Below are 15,842 nucleotides of genomic sequence, written 5' to 3'. Positions count from 1 at the left end.
TTTGTTCAGTCTTTTCTGCACCATTGATGATATAAGACAAATCATACGTATTGACACCTTCGACCTTGTCAAATACTATGGTTACAGTTGTTTCGGTTTTTTGAGTGACAGTGACATTTTTAACATTTTCAGGTGCTGCAAATAGACAAAAATGAATCATATTTTCAGTTGCAAAGCAATGGCAACTGGGCAAACTATAGTGTATATATTAAAGTGAGATCTCACGTTTTAGGGTTGTGGTCGACTGAGTGGTCACTGGTATTGTTGTTGTCCCATTAGTAGTCAGTCCTTGGCAGTCAAGGCCCCTCTAGTGAAGAAAAAACATCACAAGTTTTCACAATGGTAAAGCTGTGAAAATATGTTTTATGTGATCAGTCAGAGTGTTGTTTAAAACTGTGCTTCTTTATATCACTTCAGATAAATAATTAGAAAGGTGTTTATTTGAAAGAATATTACTCACAAATAGGCCATAAGTAGTCTATCCGAAAGGGCATCTGACACAAAACTCTATGCTACAGTCAAAACAGAGGTATAAAGCATGTGGTGGTCTGAATTTTCAACCACTGGTCAAATTAGCTGCTATAATTTCGAAAAGAAAAAAAATAATTCTTTGATAAGGAAAACTGTGTTTTTTTCTGAATTAAAATTGCATTTAAAATTTCATTGTTCAACACCATTCACCCAATTTTAAGGTTGCTTTTCTTTTTTAGACTTTCAATATTTGAATACAGCCAACTTCTAAGATGAATGATGTTTAAAGGTGTAACTGTTCTGGAAAGGGCTCTGCCACAATGGTCACACAGTATTCATTTGCAGGTTTTCCTCAATTAATACCTTGAAAGTCATATCTGACCTGATTGTATCCATGGAGATAAATATAAACACACACTGTACAACATTCCTGGCAAAGCAATAACATCTCCATGGAGACAAGCAGGTGGCAGGCCCTCCACCTAAAAAGTTGTGTAGTGCCCCTTTAAAATATGTGCGTTTTTATTTAGTCAACTTAAGACAGTTGACAAGCAAATCACATGAGGCTTTTATTTGAAAATGAGAATGTCAAATTGCTCATTGATATGTTACAAAAAAACAAAAATTGCACCTTTGTAAGAATCGAGAAACACTAAAATAAGAATGGAAAAAACATGCAAAATAAATTAAAATAATGCCTGTAATACAGCTGTTCATTCCCAGCATTTCCTCATTTGTATTCCATTGGGGGAAGTGTGATAAAATGTGAATATATGATTATATTTCTGTGATGTATTTTATCTGCATAATAGTGATATTATATCTGCATCATTAGTCTAAGAGAAGAACGGGTGTGTGACAAACTGCATTTGTGAAGGTATCATAAAGATGGGCCAAAGAATGTTGCCCCAGGGGGGGGGAGTTGCACCCCCCCTTGCAGGCTTTATCTCTACGGAAAAATACCAAGTGCCTTGATGTGAGGCTGACCAATGAGAAATGTGACCCGCCTATTCCAGAATATCTAATAAAACCAACCAGCATGGGAAAAAACGGGGTGAGATGCAGGAGGGTCAGCCAGGCTCCTTACAACGGCCTGGCTGACACAGCCCAGCGTTTTCTCCCAAGCTTGCCATACAAATGTCTGATGTTTCTGTGTCGTTTCATATTCTAAGTTGAATTGTGTTCTCTATGTGTTACGGAATAGCATCGGTGTATGTCTCCTCCCAAGGACATTTTCTGATTCCATGACATTTTCTGGTCCTTCGAGCCGGATGACCAGCTGCCCTTCGCGGAGATTGACGGGTGAATCTGTGAAGTCTGTGCACAGCTAAAAGAAGTCCACTTTTCCCGTGGCCGCCCATCGCACCTCATTCTCCGCGAGGAGAGCGCGTCGTTTCGAAGCAGCAGGAGAACACAGGCGACAAAGAAGGTCAGACAAAAACTTTGTGTGTGAAAAAGAGTTAGCCATAAAACGTTCTATGCATTAGTTTGATATTTACTGGAAAAATATTATAGGCTTTTATGCCCAGTTAGGTGTTACTGAGGAAATGCCCAGTTAGGTGTTACTGAGGAAATGCCCAGTTAGGTATTACTGAGGAAATATGAGTGAATGTAAGCGCTGTGCACGAGCGAAGTAAGTAAGAGAGAAGTGTGAATGTGTGAATGAGGATTAATAAGTGATTAACTAACAAGTGTGAATCACAATTAATCATACAAGGGTCACAAGGCGTTATTCTGAGAGATCTAAAATTTGCAGTCATGGGTGAATCTTAAACACCACGTTTATGTCCGGAGGAATCTAATATGGAATTTTCTCTAGAAGCTTGACATTGACCGTGACTGTAGACGACCGAGACCACATAATGCCAGAATTATCACCCCAAACTGTAAAAAGACAAAGGAAAAGTCATAAGAGGATTTTGGAGGGAGACTTCCAGTGTGCTCAGATGACGTGGCAGAGAGGGGGAGATAAGGGGGGTCAATAAGACAGGAGAAGGGAGAAGAGAAAGCAGCTCAGAGGACGCTCTGAACGGGAATGAATAAGTAAAACTAAACTCAGCTGGTTTTAAATTTTAGTATTTGAGAGCTCTGTAAAATATTTTTTTAGGGTTTTTGTTTTGATTGACAACAATCAATTATAAAGATTTTACTTAACTTGAGATGAAGATGAATTCAGATTTTTATAGATGGCCAATATTTTGGGGAATGTGATCACGAGACAAGACAGGACACTTCCTGTCCCCGACATACAAGACAAAAGTTGTGTTTTTACTGTATCGTGTTTTTTTGTGTGCACAGAACAAAGCTACGTTTTGTTTTGTTTTGTTTTATCTTTGGACTTGACGAAAATTATCTTTTTGGACTTAATGCATGACTAGATGAAAGTACAGGACGAAAAGACAGAAGTCTCAAGCTCAAGAAGAGTGCACACGCTTTTTCGCTCGCTCCGCTTGCTATCGCTGCTTTCCTTATTTATTTTGCTTTTTAATCAGTTTTTGTCTTCCAAACATTTTTGCTTTAGACTTTTTCAAGTAAACCAAGGATTTTAAGAACATTTTTCCAGTTTTAACGACATATCTGACGCCAGCGACATGTCCGGGAGAAGAAGTGAGAAAGACTGTGAACGCTGTCGGAAATATCAACAAGAAATTAATGAGCTGAAAACACGGATATTTGTTTTGGAATCTGAAAAAGTTCTTCACGATACCATTCCTGTGTCAACCGACGGTAAGAAGAGCACACTTTTTACAAGAAAAACTGCTACTTTCAACCTAAACCGCAGTGACTCTGTGTCGTTTCCAAAACTGTCTAAAAACCAGAAAGACCAGGCTATTTCTTGGAACAAACTTGGAGCAAAGCCTAAACGATACAAAGATAAGGTGAAGTCGCCTAAAATACAGCTCACCAACAGATTTTTACCACTTTCAGAGATGGAATTAAATGAAAAAAGGAAAGATGACGTGGCTAAAATACAGCGAGAAGGATCTGTGCCAGGAGCCAAGGTCATTGTTTTAGTTGGGGACGGCGCGATAAGTCACGTGACGCATGAAAAGATAAACACACATTCTTTTCCAAGCGCCACTGTTTCTGAGATAACGTCACTCCTTCCAAATATTATGGCTAAGCATGGAGGAGCTAAACAGCTGATTGTGCACGTGGGTGCAGTGGACATGCGGCGGGAACAGACTGAAGTTTTGAAAAAAGACTTCTTGAAGTTATTCGACGTGCTTGATAAAATGGAAATCAAAACATTCATAAGTGGACCTCTTCCAAACATCGACAGGAGGATAAACAAGTTTAGCCGGCTTCTTCAGCTGAACACATGGCTGTCCAAAGAGTGTCCCCCGAGAGGACTACACTACATTGAGAACTTCTATCTATTCTGGAAACGAGAGGACCTGTTTAAGAGAAATGGCCCCCACCTATGCAGAGGTGGAGTGAGGGTGCTGACAGAGAACCTGCTCCACGCTCTGAGGCATTGGACTGGGCCTGGACAGGGTCCTGAGCAGATAGTTAGAGAAGAGAGGAATGAGAGAAGAATTCCTGCTCCATCAGCCAGAGACCGAGCCAATGTTTCAACATCAAAAGCACCACAACCTCAGCCTCCACCAAAGGATTCATCAGCAGCTGCTCCACCACCACCAGCAAAGGATTCAGCTCCAGCTGCTCCACATTCACCTCCACCGCCTCCAGCAAAGGAACAATCTTCAAAGGCCTTGGACCCATCTGTGACAAGCCCAACAACATCCCTGTCATCGCCCCTGCCTTCACACCAGCCCTGGGTTCCCCCTGCAACATCTACTCCAACTAAAGATTCTTCATTCTCCTTCTCATCTCCACTCTCACCCATGGGCCTTCCCAGCCATTTTGAAAGTCTGATCAAATCAGGCATTAAGATGGCTCCACTCACGCCCAATATAGCAAGGGCTATGTCAATACTTATCAACTCTTCCCTGCACAAGCCGACTACACCAACAAAAGCCCCACCACCCATCCCCCCTTGTCTCTCACCTGGTATCTCCCATAGCTAGGATGCACTGGGTCTCAGCGTTGCCGGGACTTATTGTCACATTAAAAATCAAACCAACCCGGGGCCCTATGTAAAAAGAGCCCCCCCTAGTGCTATTTCTGTAGTCACATCATCACAGAGATGGAAAAACAAAATGCGAGTCAGGCCCAATCTGAGAAATGTGATTCATATTCCCTGTGAAAAGATAAAGCCCAGTCTCACTGAAACTAGGCTGAAACTTGCTGTGCTAAATGTCAGATCCTTATGTAACAAATCTCTCTTAATTAATAATTTTATTTCTTCTTATAATCTTGATTTTATGTTTTTAACTGAAACATGGCTTGACAAAAACACAGGAAATGTAGTTCTGATAGAATCTGCTCCACCCAACTTTAAGTTTGAATCTGAAACACGAGAAAACAAAAAAGGGGGTGGAGTCTGTGCTGTCTTTAGAGATGAAATAATTACCCGCAGGTTGTCTTTTGGGGTGTTTTCATCATTTGAGTATGTATCCTTTAAAATAGAGCTAAAACGGTCTCCATCCATTCTCTTCATTGTTTTATACAAGCCTCCCCAGCACTGCCAAAGTTTTATTGATGATTTTACTGAGATGCTTTCAGTCATATGCACAGACTTTGATGGTTTGGTCATTACAGGTGATTTCAATGTGCATGTTGATAATATTTGTGACAGAAACGCTAAAGAGCTTGATGCTGTCCTTGAAACCTTCAGTCTTACTCAGCATGTGAGAGGCCCCACCCACAGCAAAGGACACACTCTAGATCTCATAATTACAAAGGGGGTAAATATTTCAAATGTTAATGTGATCGATGTTGCTCTGTCTGATCATTTCTGTGTCTTCTTTGACCTGTCTGTTTCTCCCAAACCTCCGGTTGGTCCTGCAGTTGTTCAGAGGAGACACATAAGTGATGGCACAGGTGCACTGTTTATGGAAATGATAAACTTCGAAAATGTCTCATGTTCTAATGTAAATGATTTGTTGAACTCTGTTACATCTAGTGTTTTGAATGTTCTGGACACCATCGCCCCTATAAAGGCTAAAATGGTTAAAAATAAGCAGAAGGCGCCGTGGAGAAATGATGATTCGGTCAGGGCACAGAAAAGGGAGTGCCGCAGGGCCGAACGGAAATGGCGCAAGTCAAAGCTCCAGGTTCAAAAAGAGATTTACAAAGAAAAGCTGAATATGTACAACCTAATCTTATGTAGAACTAGGGAAAGATATTTTTCTGAAATAATTGGAAGCTGCAGTAACAACTCGCGTGTCCTGTTTGCCACAGTAAACAGATTAACAAACCCTCCAGCTCAGCTGCCGTTAGAACTCATTTCCACATCCAAGTGTAATGAGTTTGCATTATTCTTTAATGACAAAGTTCAGGGCATTAAAAATGCTATAAATCCCACAATGCAAAAAATTACCCTAAAACCACCAAGACACTTAGAGCTGACTCACTTTGCACCAGTAACTGACAAAACTGTCCATGAGATCATCACCAGTCTGAGTTCATCTACATGCTGCCTTGATGTGTTACCCACCAAATTTCTAAAGTCTGTGCTGAACAGTTTGTTAGCACCATTCACTCACATAGTTAACATGTCGCTTCAATCTGGAACATTCCCAATGTCTTTGAAAACTGCGGTCATAAAGCCTCTCCTAAAGAAGAGCAGTCTTGATGCCGCAGTACTGAGTCATTACCGGCCCATCTCTAATCTGCCATTTTGGGGCAAAGTCCTTGAAAAGGTTGTTTACCAACAGCTCACAGATTTCCTCTTAATAAACAACTCATTTGATGTTTTTCAGTCAGGTTTTAGACCTCATCACAGCACTGAGACTGCTCTTGTCAAGGTGACAAATGACATCCGCCTGAACACTGACACGGGCAAAGCCTCAGTCTTAATTCTGTTAGATCTGAGTGCTGCTTTTGACACTGTCGATCATGGGATCCTCTTACAGAGACTAGAGGACTGGGTGGGCATCACTGGCACTGCCCTAAACTGGTTAAGGTCCTATCTGGAAGACAGGAAGTACTTTGTTGAAATTGGTAGCTGTGTCTCAGACCACATGACCCTGACCTGTGGAGTGCCCCAAGGGTCAGTCCTGGGTCCCCTTCTGTTCAACCTCTACATGCTGCCGTTGGGTCAGTTGATACGCAGTGAAAATGTGTCCTATCACAATTATGCAGACGACACTCAGATCTATGTTTCACTATCGGCAGGTGACTATGGACCAGTAGATTCACTCTGTCACTGCATCCAACAGATCAGTGTGTGGATGCAAAACAACTTTCTCCAGCTGAACTCAGACAAGACTGAAATAATCGTTTTTGGCCCACAGAAACAAAGAGAAAGTGTTAGCGGTCACCTCCAGAGTCTCGCTCTAAAACCTACAAACCAAATTAGAAATCTGGGGGTAATAATGGACTCAGACTTGAACTTTAATAGCCACGTCAAATCAATAACATCAGCAGCTTTTTACCATCTAAAAAACATTGCCAAAATCAAAAATATAGTGTCAAAACCAGATTTAGAGAGACTTATCCACGCGTTTGTCTCCAGTAGATTAGACTACTGTAACGGCCTGCTCACTGGTCTCTCCAAACGAGCTGTAAAACAGCTGCAGTACATCCAGAACGCTGCTGCTCGGGTCCTGACTAGAACCAGGAAGTACCATCACATTAGTCCTGTTCTCAGGTCTCTGCACTGGCTCCCTGTGGCTCAGAGAATAGACTTTAAAGCAGCTCTGCTTGTGTACAAGTCTCTCCATGGCCTAGCACCAAAGTACATCTTGGATATGTTAGTGCCATATGAACCATCTCGGACTCTGAGGACCTCAGGGACCGGCCTCTTGCTGGTGCCCAGAGTCAGGACAAAACATGGGGAATCTGCGTTTCAGTTTTATGCAGCTAAAATCTGGAACAGTGTTCCTGAAGATGTGAGACAGGCTTCTACTCTGACAATGTTCAAATCTAAGCTAAAAACAGTTTTGTTTAGCTGCGCATATGACTGAAAGGATTTTTTCTTTGCACTCTTCTCTTTTGTTTGTGATTTTATTAGTTTAGAAAATCAGTTGGATTGATAATTTTTAATTTAGTTAATTTTATTGTAGTTAATTTTTATCTTTGCACTCTTCTCTTTTGTTTGTGATTTTATTAGTTTAGAAAATCAGTTGGATTGATAATTTTTAATTTAGTTAATTTTATTGTATTTCTGTAATTTCTTTGTGATTTGAATGCATTTTTCCTGCTGTGAAGCACTTTGAATTGCCTTGTGTATGAAATGTGCTCTACAAATAAACTTGCCTTGCCTTGCCTTGCCTTTTTAAATTTAGGATCAAATACAGGCACGGGCCTGGGAGGAATAATATGGGTAAATGGGTGACTACTGAAGTTTTTGGACATAGGAGTAGAATGGGTAGTAAGTAAAGTGATAGTAAAAGTTATATCAGTAACTTATTTATTTGTATTATCATGAGGAAACCTCGTATTGCATGTAGACGTAAGTGAGGGAATAAGTTAAATAGTGACGTCAAATGCCCTCCCAGTAAAGACATGAATGTGTCATTAACTAAGGCAATTGACGCAGAAGTGGGGGAACATGGGACACCAAGTCATAAAGATAGTCAGAGATAAGGGGCTATTGACTGGCAAAGAATCTGGAGGACTCAGGATGGAGCAGATGTTGTTATCTTTACGGATCACAGGGACACCAACAGCAACACCACCTCAGGGAGGGTTGATTGATGAGTAATAGGAAAAGTTAACATTAACAGGGAAAGAATTTGACATTCTAAAGTAAATACCTGAAGGATTGTTGAGATTCAATCAAGAATTGAATAGATTTAAATTAGACAATATCATCTAAATTTAGACGCTATAGAAGTTATGAAAACCAGTGATAACAGGACCTAAACATTATAGGACTCAGGACGGAGGCAAGAGATGGTTAGACTACAAGAAAGAGAGAAAGTAAAAGCAGGTTACAAGTGAGGGTAAGAGTAAGTGAAAGAGAGAAAGAAAAGGCAGGTTTAGAAAGTTGGAAATGGTGTTTCCTCCGTTACGAGAGGAAGACAGAGAGAGAGAGAGAGAGAGAGAGAGAGGAAGACAGAGAGGAAGACAGAGGGGAAGATGTGATGAGAGACAAAGGAAAGACAAAGAAAGTAGGGAACAATGGGAAAAAGGGTTGATGAAAATGATGTGCCTTATAACCAAGGGGAAGGTTTAGGATCATTTTGATTTTAATACACATATAGACTTGTTAGAACAAACTAATACACAATGTTTGTAAAGCATCACATGAGCAGGTGTGAGAGATTGAGTTTGGAACTCACCTGAAGCACATATAGAAGATTAGCACATATTACATTAGATGTGTGACTTTATGCAGGCCACACAAACAGAGGAGATGTGAAATGATTAATTATGTGAAGAATTCTAAGTTGTGAACTGACCCTTATGGCCAGCTCAACGGGGGAATTATAATCAATAATTAGTATTGTTTGATGTATTTGTATTGCACACACACACACACATACATACATACATACATACATACATACGCGCGCACACGTGGATTGAAACATTTAGAGTTTGAAACAAATGGTGGTAAAACAGATAGGTTTGGCAGTGTCGGATTACAGACACAGACACATGGGCCCAGCGCCGTGTAAGGGGGGGCTCAGCCAGGGATGTGACCACTGAATTGTGAAAGGTCAAGAGGTGATATTGCGGAGTTGGAGTGACAGACGCAATTCCATCTCTTCCTTGATTACATCGTTGTAAACTATCTGGATTATTGAATTTTGTTTAAATGTAGAATTGTGTAGAAGTTTGAGAAATGGGCAAAGCCATATCTCAAAAAGGAGGGATATGGACGAGTAAACAAATATTCCGAATCAATAATTACCAAAAAAAAAAAATTGTAAACAAGAAAACTGTTTGAAATACACTGAACTGTCGAAAAGACTTTGTTTATCACAGCAGAAAAACGTGTTGGAGATGTGGTGTTTACAGAGACGAGCCAGGTGGACGAGCAAAGTGGACGGAGCCACACCGTGTCGTCCTCACACCGAACATTGGAGGGACGAGAACATGGGTGCTCTCATGGGAAAGTGAGAGAAATGTCTGGACAACACAGCGGCAGATCCATAACATCGCAGACGCAGGACTTCGTTTGTATGAGTTTTGTCCAGAGTCTACGGTAGAGTACGATACTCTGCTACAATGGACGGGAGACAGATTCTACAGTACGCAAAGTACTATACTCTGCTATGATGAACGAGAGCCAGAGGCTACGGTGCGCAGAGTACCATACTCTGTGAAAAAGAATCATCATCACAAGTGATGACGGTAACATGGGTGCTGAACACCTGTTTTATGCACCGGACAATCGGGACAATCGGGACAATCGGGACAATCGGGACAATCGGGACAATCGATCAACATACACAACTGTGTATACCGGGAAATGAAACATACACAGACATGGAATATAAAGGGAAGAAAATAAGTGATCAACTTGAAAGGTTATGAAATGTGTAATGTGAAATGTATAATGTACAAGCTACTGACATGACAGTAGCTGAAGAAACACGATGGCATATTACACCACAGCCACTGTTGTTTGCACTAACTAAGAGTGTTCTTTTTTATCTGCTACAACATAACTACATGCAATGTTAATGAGATTATGAATTGAGATGGGAAATGTACCAGTTCATGTGTCAAAGGTGTGACCGAAGCGAGCAGCGGAAGAAGGTCTCTTAAGGAACCAAGAGAGGACGTATGGTGATGTGGGGACACTTGTGGGACGTTGTGCCTATGTATACCTTTTGTGGCCAGCCATGGTCATAACAAAGACCAGCATCACCCAGAACCATACCGCAGGGTCAAGGTCGAGAGGTTAGTGGACAATCTGGTTCCAGTAGCACCTGATACTACGTATTTGATTCTATTGGGTGTCCAGAGAGGTCCCTGACGAGTCAAACTGACTGACCAGAGAGCAGCGGGTTTAAGGGCTTTCCGCTTGTACTTCTATATTTCCCATCACACCGCAAAATTATAGACAAGATAAATTGTATGTTTGTCAAATTACAGAGATTGACCAATCTGACTCAAAATTTAGGACAGTAATGCTGTAGAAATGTTGTGGGCCGAGAGAAAAGAAGTATGTTCAATTTTGAGAACTGTGTATAACTTTTTGTGTGTAAAAGTGTCATTTTAACACCTATATGAAAGACATGTTGAAAACTGAAAAGAATAATGTGTTTGGCATGTGAGACAGTTGACTAATGCTTTGATAAACAGGAGGGAAATGTGATAAAATGTGAATATATGATTATATTTCTGTGATGTATTTTATCTGCATAATAGTGATATTTTATCTGCATCATTAGTCTAAGAGAAGAACGGGTGTGTGACAAACTGCATTTGTGAAGGTATCATAAAGATGGGCCAAAGAATGTTGCCCCAGGGGGGGAGTTGCACCCCCCCTTGCAGGCTTTATCTCTACGGAAAAATACCAAGTGCCTTGATGTGAGGCTGACCAATGAGAAATGTGACCCGCCTATTCCAGAATATCTAATAAAACCAACCAGCATGGGAAAAAACGGGGTGAGATGTAGGAGGGTCAGCCAGGCTCCTTACAACGGCCTGGCTGACACAGCCCAGCGTTTTCTCCCAAGCTTGCCATACAAATGTCTGATGTTTCTGTGTCGTTTCATATTCTAAGTTGAATTGTGTTCTCTATGTGTTACGGAATAGCATCGGTGTATGTCTCCTCCCAAGGACATTTTCTGATTCCATGACAGGAAGTTACAAGAAGAGAGAATTACGGCTATGAATAAAGGTCACATAGTATATATCATAAACACTTACAGCCACCATTAAAACTCCACTGTGTTTTACTGTCGCGATGAACCCATTTTCAAGCACTTTCAGAAGAGCACAACTGAATCTTACGACGTACACTTGTACCATGGCAGATTGGTGAAATGTTACGGCCATGTGTGTTAAATAAGATACAGTGTAATGTAAAGATAGGTGTGAAATGCACTTACCCAGAACAGGCTCAGATTGAACACCAACAGGAAACTATAAGCGGTGAATCTGAAAGTAGAATAATCCATTGTAGTTTGTTAGTCTGTAGACATAGTTAAAGCTGGTTTGAGGGCGGTGGTCTGGTATGAGTGGCAGAAGGCTGATCCCAATATGTTGACTTTTAATTCTCAAGCACATCCTCCCACCATGTCATCTCTGATCTCTTCTCCTATTAGGAAGAAACTAAGCCAATAGCTGCTTCTGTTTTTCAGCCTTGTAACCACACAGACCTTTGCCCTGCCCATCACTTCCTTATAACTGTCAAAGGAATGATGGAGGATTTTTTGCCGATTCGAGAACTCAAGCGACTGTTTGTCGAATCTTTGTTCAGTCTGTTTCAACTCACCAGACCGTGCCTCATGTTTATTGCAGACTCGTATGCACTATGTGTCTCAAAAAAAAAAAAACATCTATCCGTGGATGCATTGGTTATGGTGACATTGAACTAGGCAAGGCAAGGCAAGTTTATTTGTAGAGCACATTTCCTACACAAGGCAATTCAAAGTGCTTCACACAACAGAAAAAAATGCATTCAAATCACAAAGAAATGACAGACCACACACACATAGCATTCCAGACACTCTTTCTCATATTTATTTGACATTGCCAGCATGACAGGTGTCTCCAGGATGTCTCCATCACTTTTATATTGATTCTTGCACACGTCTGTACTGAGCGTATGTTTCTTTTACGACGACTCTCTCGTCAACACCTCCACCTTATGTGTGGCGCTTTGTATCTTTAACAACGGACCCAGACTCGTCTGCCCCTCCTTAGATTTAGCTTTCACTAAACTAATTGTCCCAGACAAAACTCGACCAAAGCTTTTAGTATTAAAACTGGCTATTGGTCAGTGGGTAGGTGCGCCAGGCTCTTCCTGGTCTTTACAGTAGGCTTAGTGTCGACTGACACTCTGACCAGCGACTGTTCTAACCCACTCCCCAGGCACCCGCTCAATGGGCTATTGTGTCTAGCAGAAGTTTTTAAATGTTAAATTTTAATCGTGTTTGAATAATAATGAATTTAAAGGTGCTTTTTTTAGGATAAAATTTAAAGGTGCAGGGTACTATCTCAAAATAGTCTCAGACCTGTATTTTAGTGTTTAAAATGTCAAAAATAGGTCACAGAATAGTCTGTCTGCCAGTAAACAATTAAATCACAAAACGTTTTAAGAAATAAAAGAGGAAAAAAAATCCTTTCTGTCATATGCACAGCAAAACAAAATTGTTTTTAGCTTAGATTTGAACATTGTTAGAGTAGAAGCCTGTCTCACATCTTCAGGAACACTGTTCCAGATTTTAGCTGCATAAAACTGAAATGCAGATTCCCCATGTTTTGTCCTGACTCTGGCACCAGCAGGAGGCCGGTCCATGTTTAGTCCTGACTCCGGCACCAGCAGGAGGCCAGTCCCTGAGGTCCTCAGAGTCTGAGATGGTTCATATGGCACTAACTTGTCCGAGATGTACTTTGGTGCTAGGCCATGGAGAGATTTGTACACAAGTGGAGCTGCTTTAAAGTCTATTCTCTGAGCCACAGGAGCCAGTGCAGAGACCTGAGAACAGGACTAATGTGATGGTACTTCCTGGTTCTAGGCAGGACCCGAGCAGCAGCGTTCTGGATGAACTGCAGCTGTTTTACAGCTCGTTTGGAGAGGCCAGTGAGCAGCCGTTACAGAAGTCTAATCTACAGGAGACAAACACATGGATAAGTCGCACCAAATCTGTCTCAAACACTATATTTTAGATTTTGGCAATTTTTTTTTTGATGGTAAAAAGCTGCTGATGTTATTGATTTGATGTGGCTGTAAAAGTTCAAGTCTGAGTACATTATTACCCCCAGATTTGAACTATTACGCACACGGCATATCCTCCGCCTCGCTACTGACCATGGTTGGGACTCACGCACACGCACTGCCCGGCCATCATCAGCCTGGTGTCCGGGACCAATGAATGACGGAGAAGTTTGTCACTTTCCCCGAAACTGAAGAGGCCAAAGCAACAGTCGCATCTAACGTAAAAACACTGTGCGGCATCCCCGACGTGCTGGGCATCCTGGCATCGCCGCACTTTCGGGTGAGGGTGTCTCCGTACGATAAGGAGGACTGCCGGACCTTTTTCAGCCGGCTGGGTTACACCGCGGTGGTGAGCCAACTCATCTGCGATTCAGACGGAAATATCTTGTGTGTGGAGAAGTGCGAAGTGGGCAGCACGTCCGAGCACGAGATGTGGGCGTCTTCAGCCAGAGGGAAGGACGTGACTTGACTTGAAAATAAATTGTAAAATATTTCAATTGCATTTACAGATGGACCCAAGGGGGTGACACTGGGCTTAGAGAGATGAACTTTGTATAAATATTACAATTGTGGGTAATGTGTGTTCTCTTTTCCTTTCAGCTGGTAAAGGTTATCTCCAGAGCAAACACGTCTTAACTTCTGTGACAGACCCGGCCAGTGACAGTGAGGTCCGCTTTAATGACGCTCATGCCAAGATCCTGGGCATCATGTGGGCCACGCTCAGCTGTTTGATGAAGCGCTTCAAGGTGCTGCTGCAGCTCGGCTTTGCAAAGGAAAGCTGTCTGGACCAAAAACCAAAATTGTCAGAGCCTGCTGTGTACTTCACAACATTGCTAATGTGATAGGGTGGATTGTCTATCCATCCATTTTCTACCGCTTGTTCCCTTTCGGGGTCGCGGGTGACTGGAGCCTATCCCAGTGACTTCGGGCCTTAGGCGGGGTACACCCTGGACAGTGGCCAACTTGTCGCAGGGCCAACACAGAGACATAGACATTACAGACAGTTCACGCTCACATTCATTCACTAGGGCCAATTTAGAGTCGCCAATTTTACCTAACACATGCATGTCTTTGGACGGTGGGAGGAAGCCGGAGAACCCGGAGAGAACCCACGGTAACACGGGGAGAACATGCAAACTCCACCCAGAGAGATCATGTGATGTTGGTCTGGTCCGGGAATCGAACCCATGATCTCCTTCTTGGGAGGCAAGAGCGCTAACCGCCTTTGCCACCGTGCACCCCAGGGTGGATTGTCTTTAGTCAAATTGGCCAGCAGGTGTCACTCCACTCTATAAAACCCCCCCCTCTACCACTTCCTCTTCCTCTGCTTCTCCCACTTCCGCCTCAGATTGGGCCGTGTCGACGCCCTGTTCTCCTGTCCTCAGGTAGTTTCGGCATTTTCTATTACGATCTTTTAATTCTACCGCCACTAATTTATGTTACCCTGGTGCCTATGGGGAACTCCTGGATTGCGCTTTGGCGACTGGTTGTTCTGGAAGCTGGGGTCCCGTGTGTGTAGCCGGCTGAACTAGCCACGTCCGCTGCCCGTCAAGGGTGCGCAGCAGAAGTTTCCCAGCAGAGGTAAAAGAGAGCAGCACTTTAGGCCCATATCTGCTCCATCTTTAACACTAACCAATTTTTAGGTCATGGGGGATGGGACAAGTATGCTCTGCCACCTTGCCTTTTTTTAACCTCAAGTGTGATTGTTTTTATGGACAATGATTGTGTAATTTCACTGAAAATGTTTTTATTATGGAATTTACTGTTCAGAGAAAAGTTATTTATAAATAAATCATATCTGGTATTAAAAATGTCTATGCCTCATGTCAACAACGAATCTGTGCGCCTTTTAATGTCTTCTATATGGTCCTGCGCCCATTAATGCCCAGGTGGCTTTGTTGGTCTTCTGATTTGGGTTTTAACCGTAACTAAAGTTAAAACACCCCATGACTTGCCACACTAAGAAGTTTTCAGTGCCCTCACTACCAGTTGAATCTGAACCTGTGTATCCAGGGAAACAACACTCTGGGACTTTAGAAGTCAGCAATGAAGCTCTAAGTGCCAGAGCACTCATCAACAGAGTGTTTTCTGCTCCTGTAAGCACCAGTGACAAATGACAAACTAAACTGAGGACAGAGAAGGAAGTGTAAGCAATGAAGGGGATGTGAAATATGACAAACCAGAAACCCATTTCCATAAAGAATGTTTCCCAGACACCATCATGTATTGTTTTATATTTGTTCTTAAATAAAATATATATTTTTTTACAAACATTTCTTAATACATTGGTCATATGCGGTGTACAATACAGTAATAAATTATATTATAATGTACAGTTCTTCCTTGTGGACATTTAGGTGCCCATTTTATTCATTTGTTCTGTCGTTTGAAGTATGATTTAAAAATATGATAAAAGTTGTAAATGATGGTCTAACACTTTCACAGCAGATATTAAATT

At 41.9% G+C, this 15,842-nt stretch overlaps 1 long non-coding RNA gene and 1 pseudogene across 1 annotated transcript; one reads left to right on the top strand and one right to left on the bottom strand.

Moving 5' to 3' along the window:
• Positions 1 to 9: 9 nt before the first annotated feature.
• On the bottom strand, positions 10 to 11,719 carry LOC140368716 (uncharacterized). The gene is made up of 3 exons (XR_011928192.1): positions 11,553 to 11,719; positions 226 to 307; positions 10 to 135 (listed from the first exon to the last, which is right to left on the bottom strand). It is a non-coding gene; the product is annotated as an uncharacterized lncRNA (long non-coding RNA).
• Positions 11,720 to 13,444: 1,725 nt separating this feature from the next.
• LOC140368764 (putative nuclease HARBI1) lies at positions 13,445 to 15,501 on the top strand (annotated as a pseudogene).
• The last annotated feature ends 341 nt before the right edge of the window (positions 15,502 to 15,842 follow it).

Source organism: Eucyclogobius newberryi, unplaced genomic scaffold, assembly GCF_026437365.1.
Source record: "Eucyclogobius newberryi isolate DKJ021-1_F unplaced genomic scaffold, fEucNew1.0.hap1 SCAF_20, whole genome shotgun sequence".
NCBI lineage: Eukaryota > Metazoa > Chordata > Actinopteri > Gobiiformes > Gobiidae > Eucyclogobius > Eucyclogobius newberryi.
The sequence above is the reverse complement of the archived record's forward strand: the minus strand, read 5'-3'. Positions and strand labels throughout refer to the sequence as shown.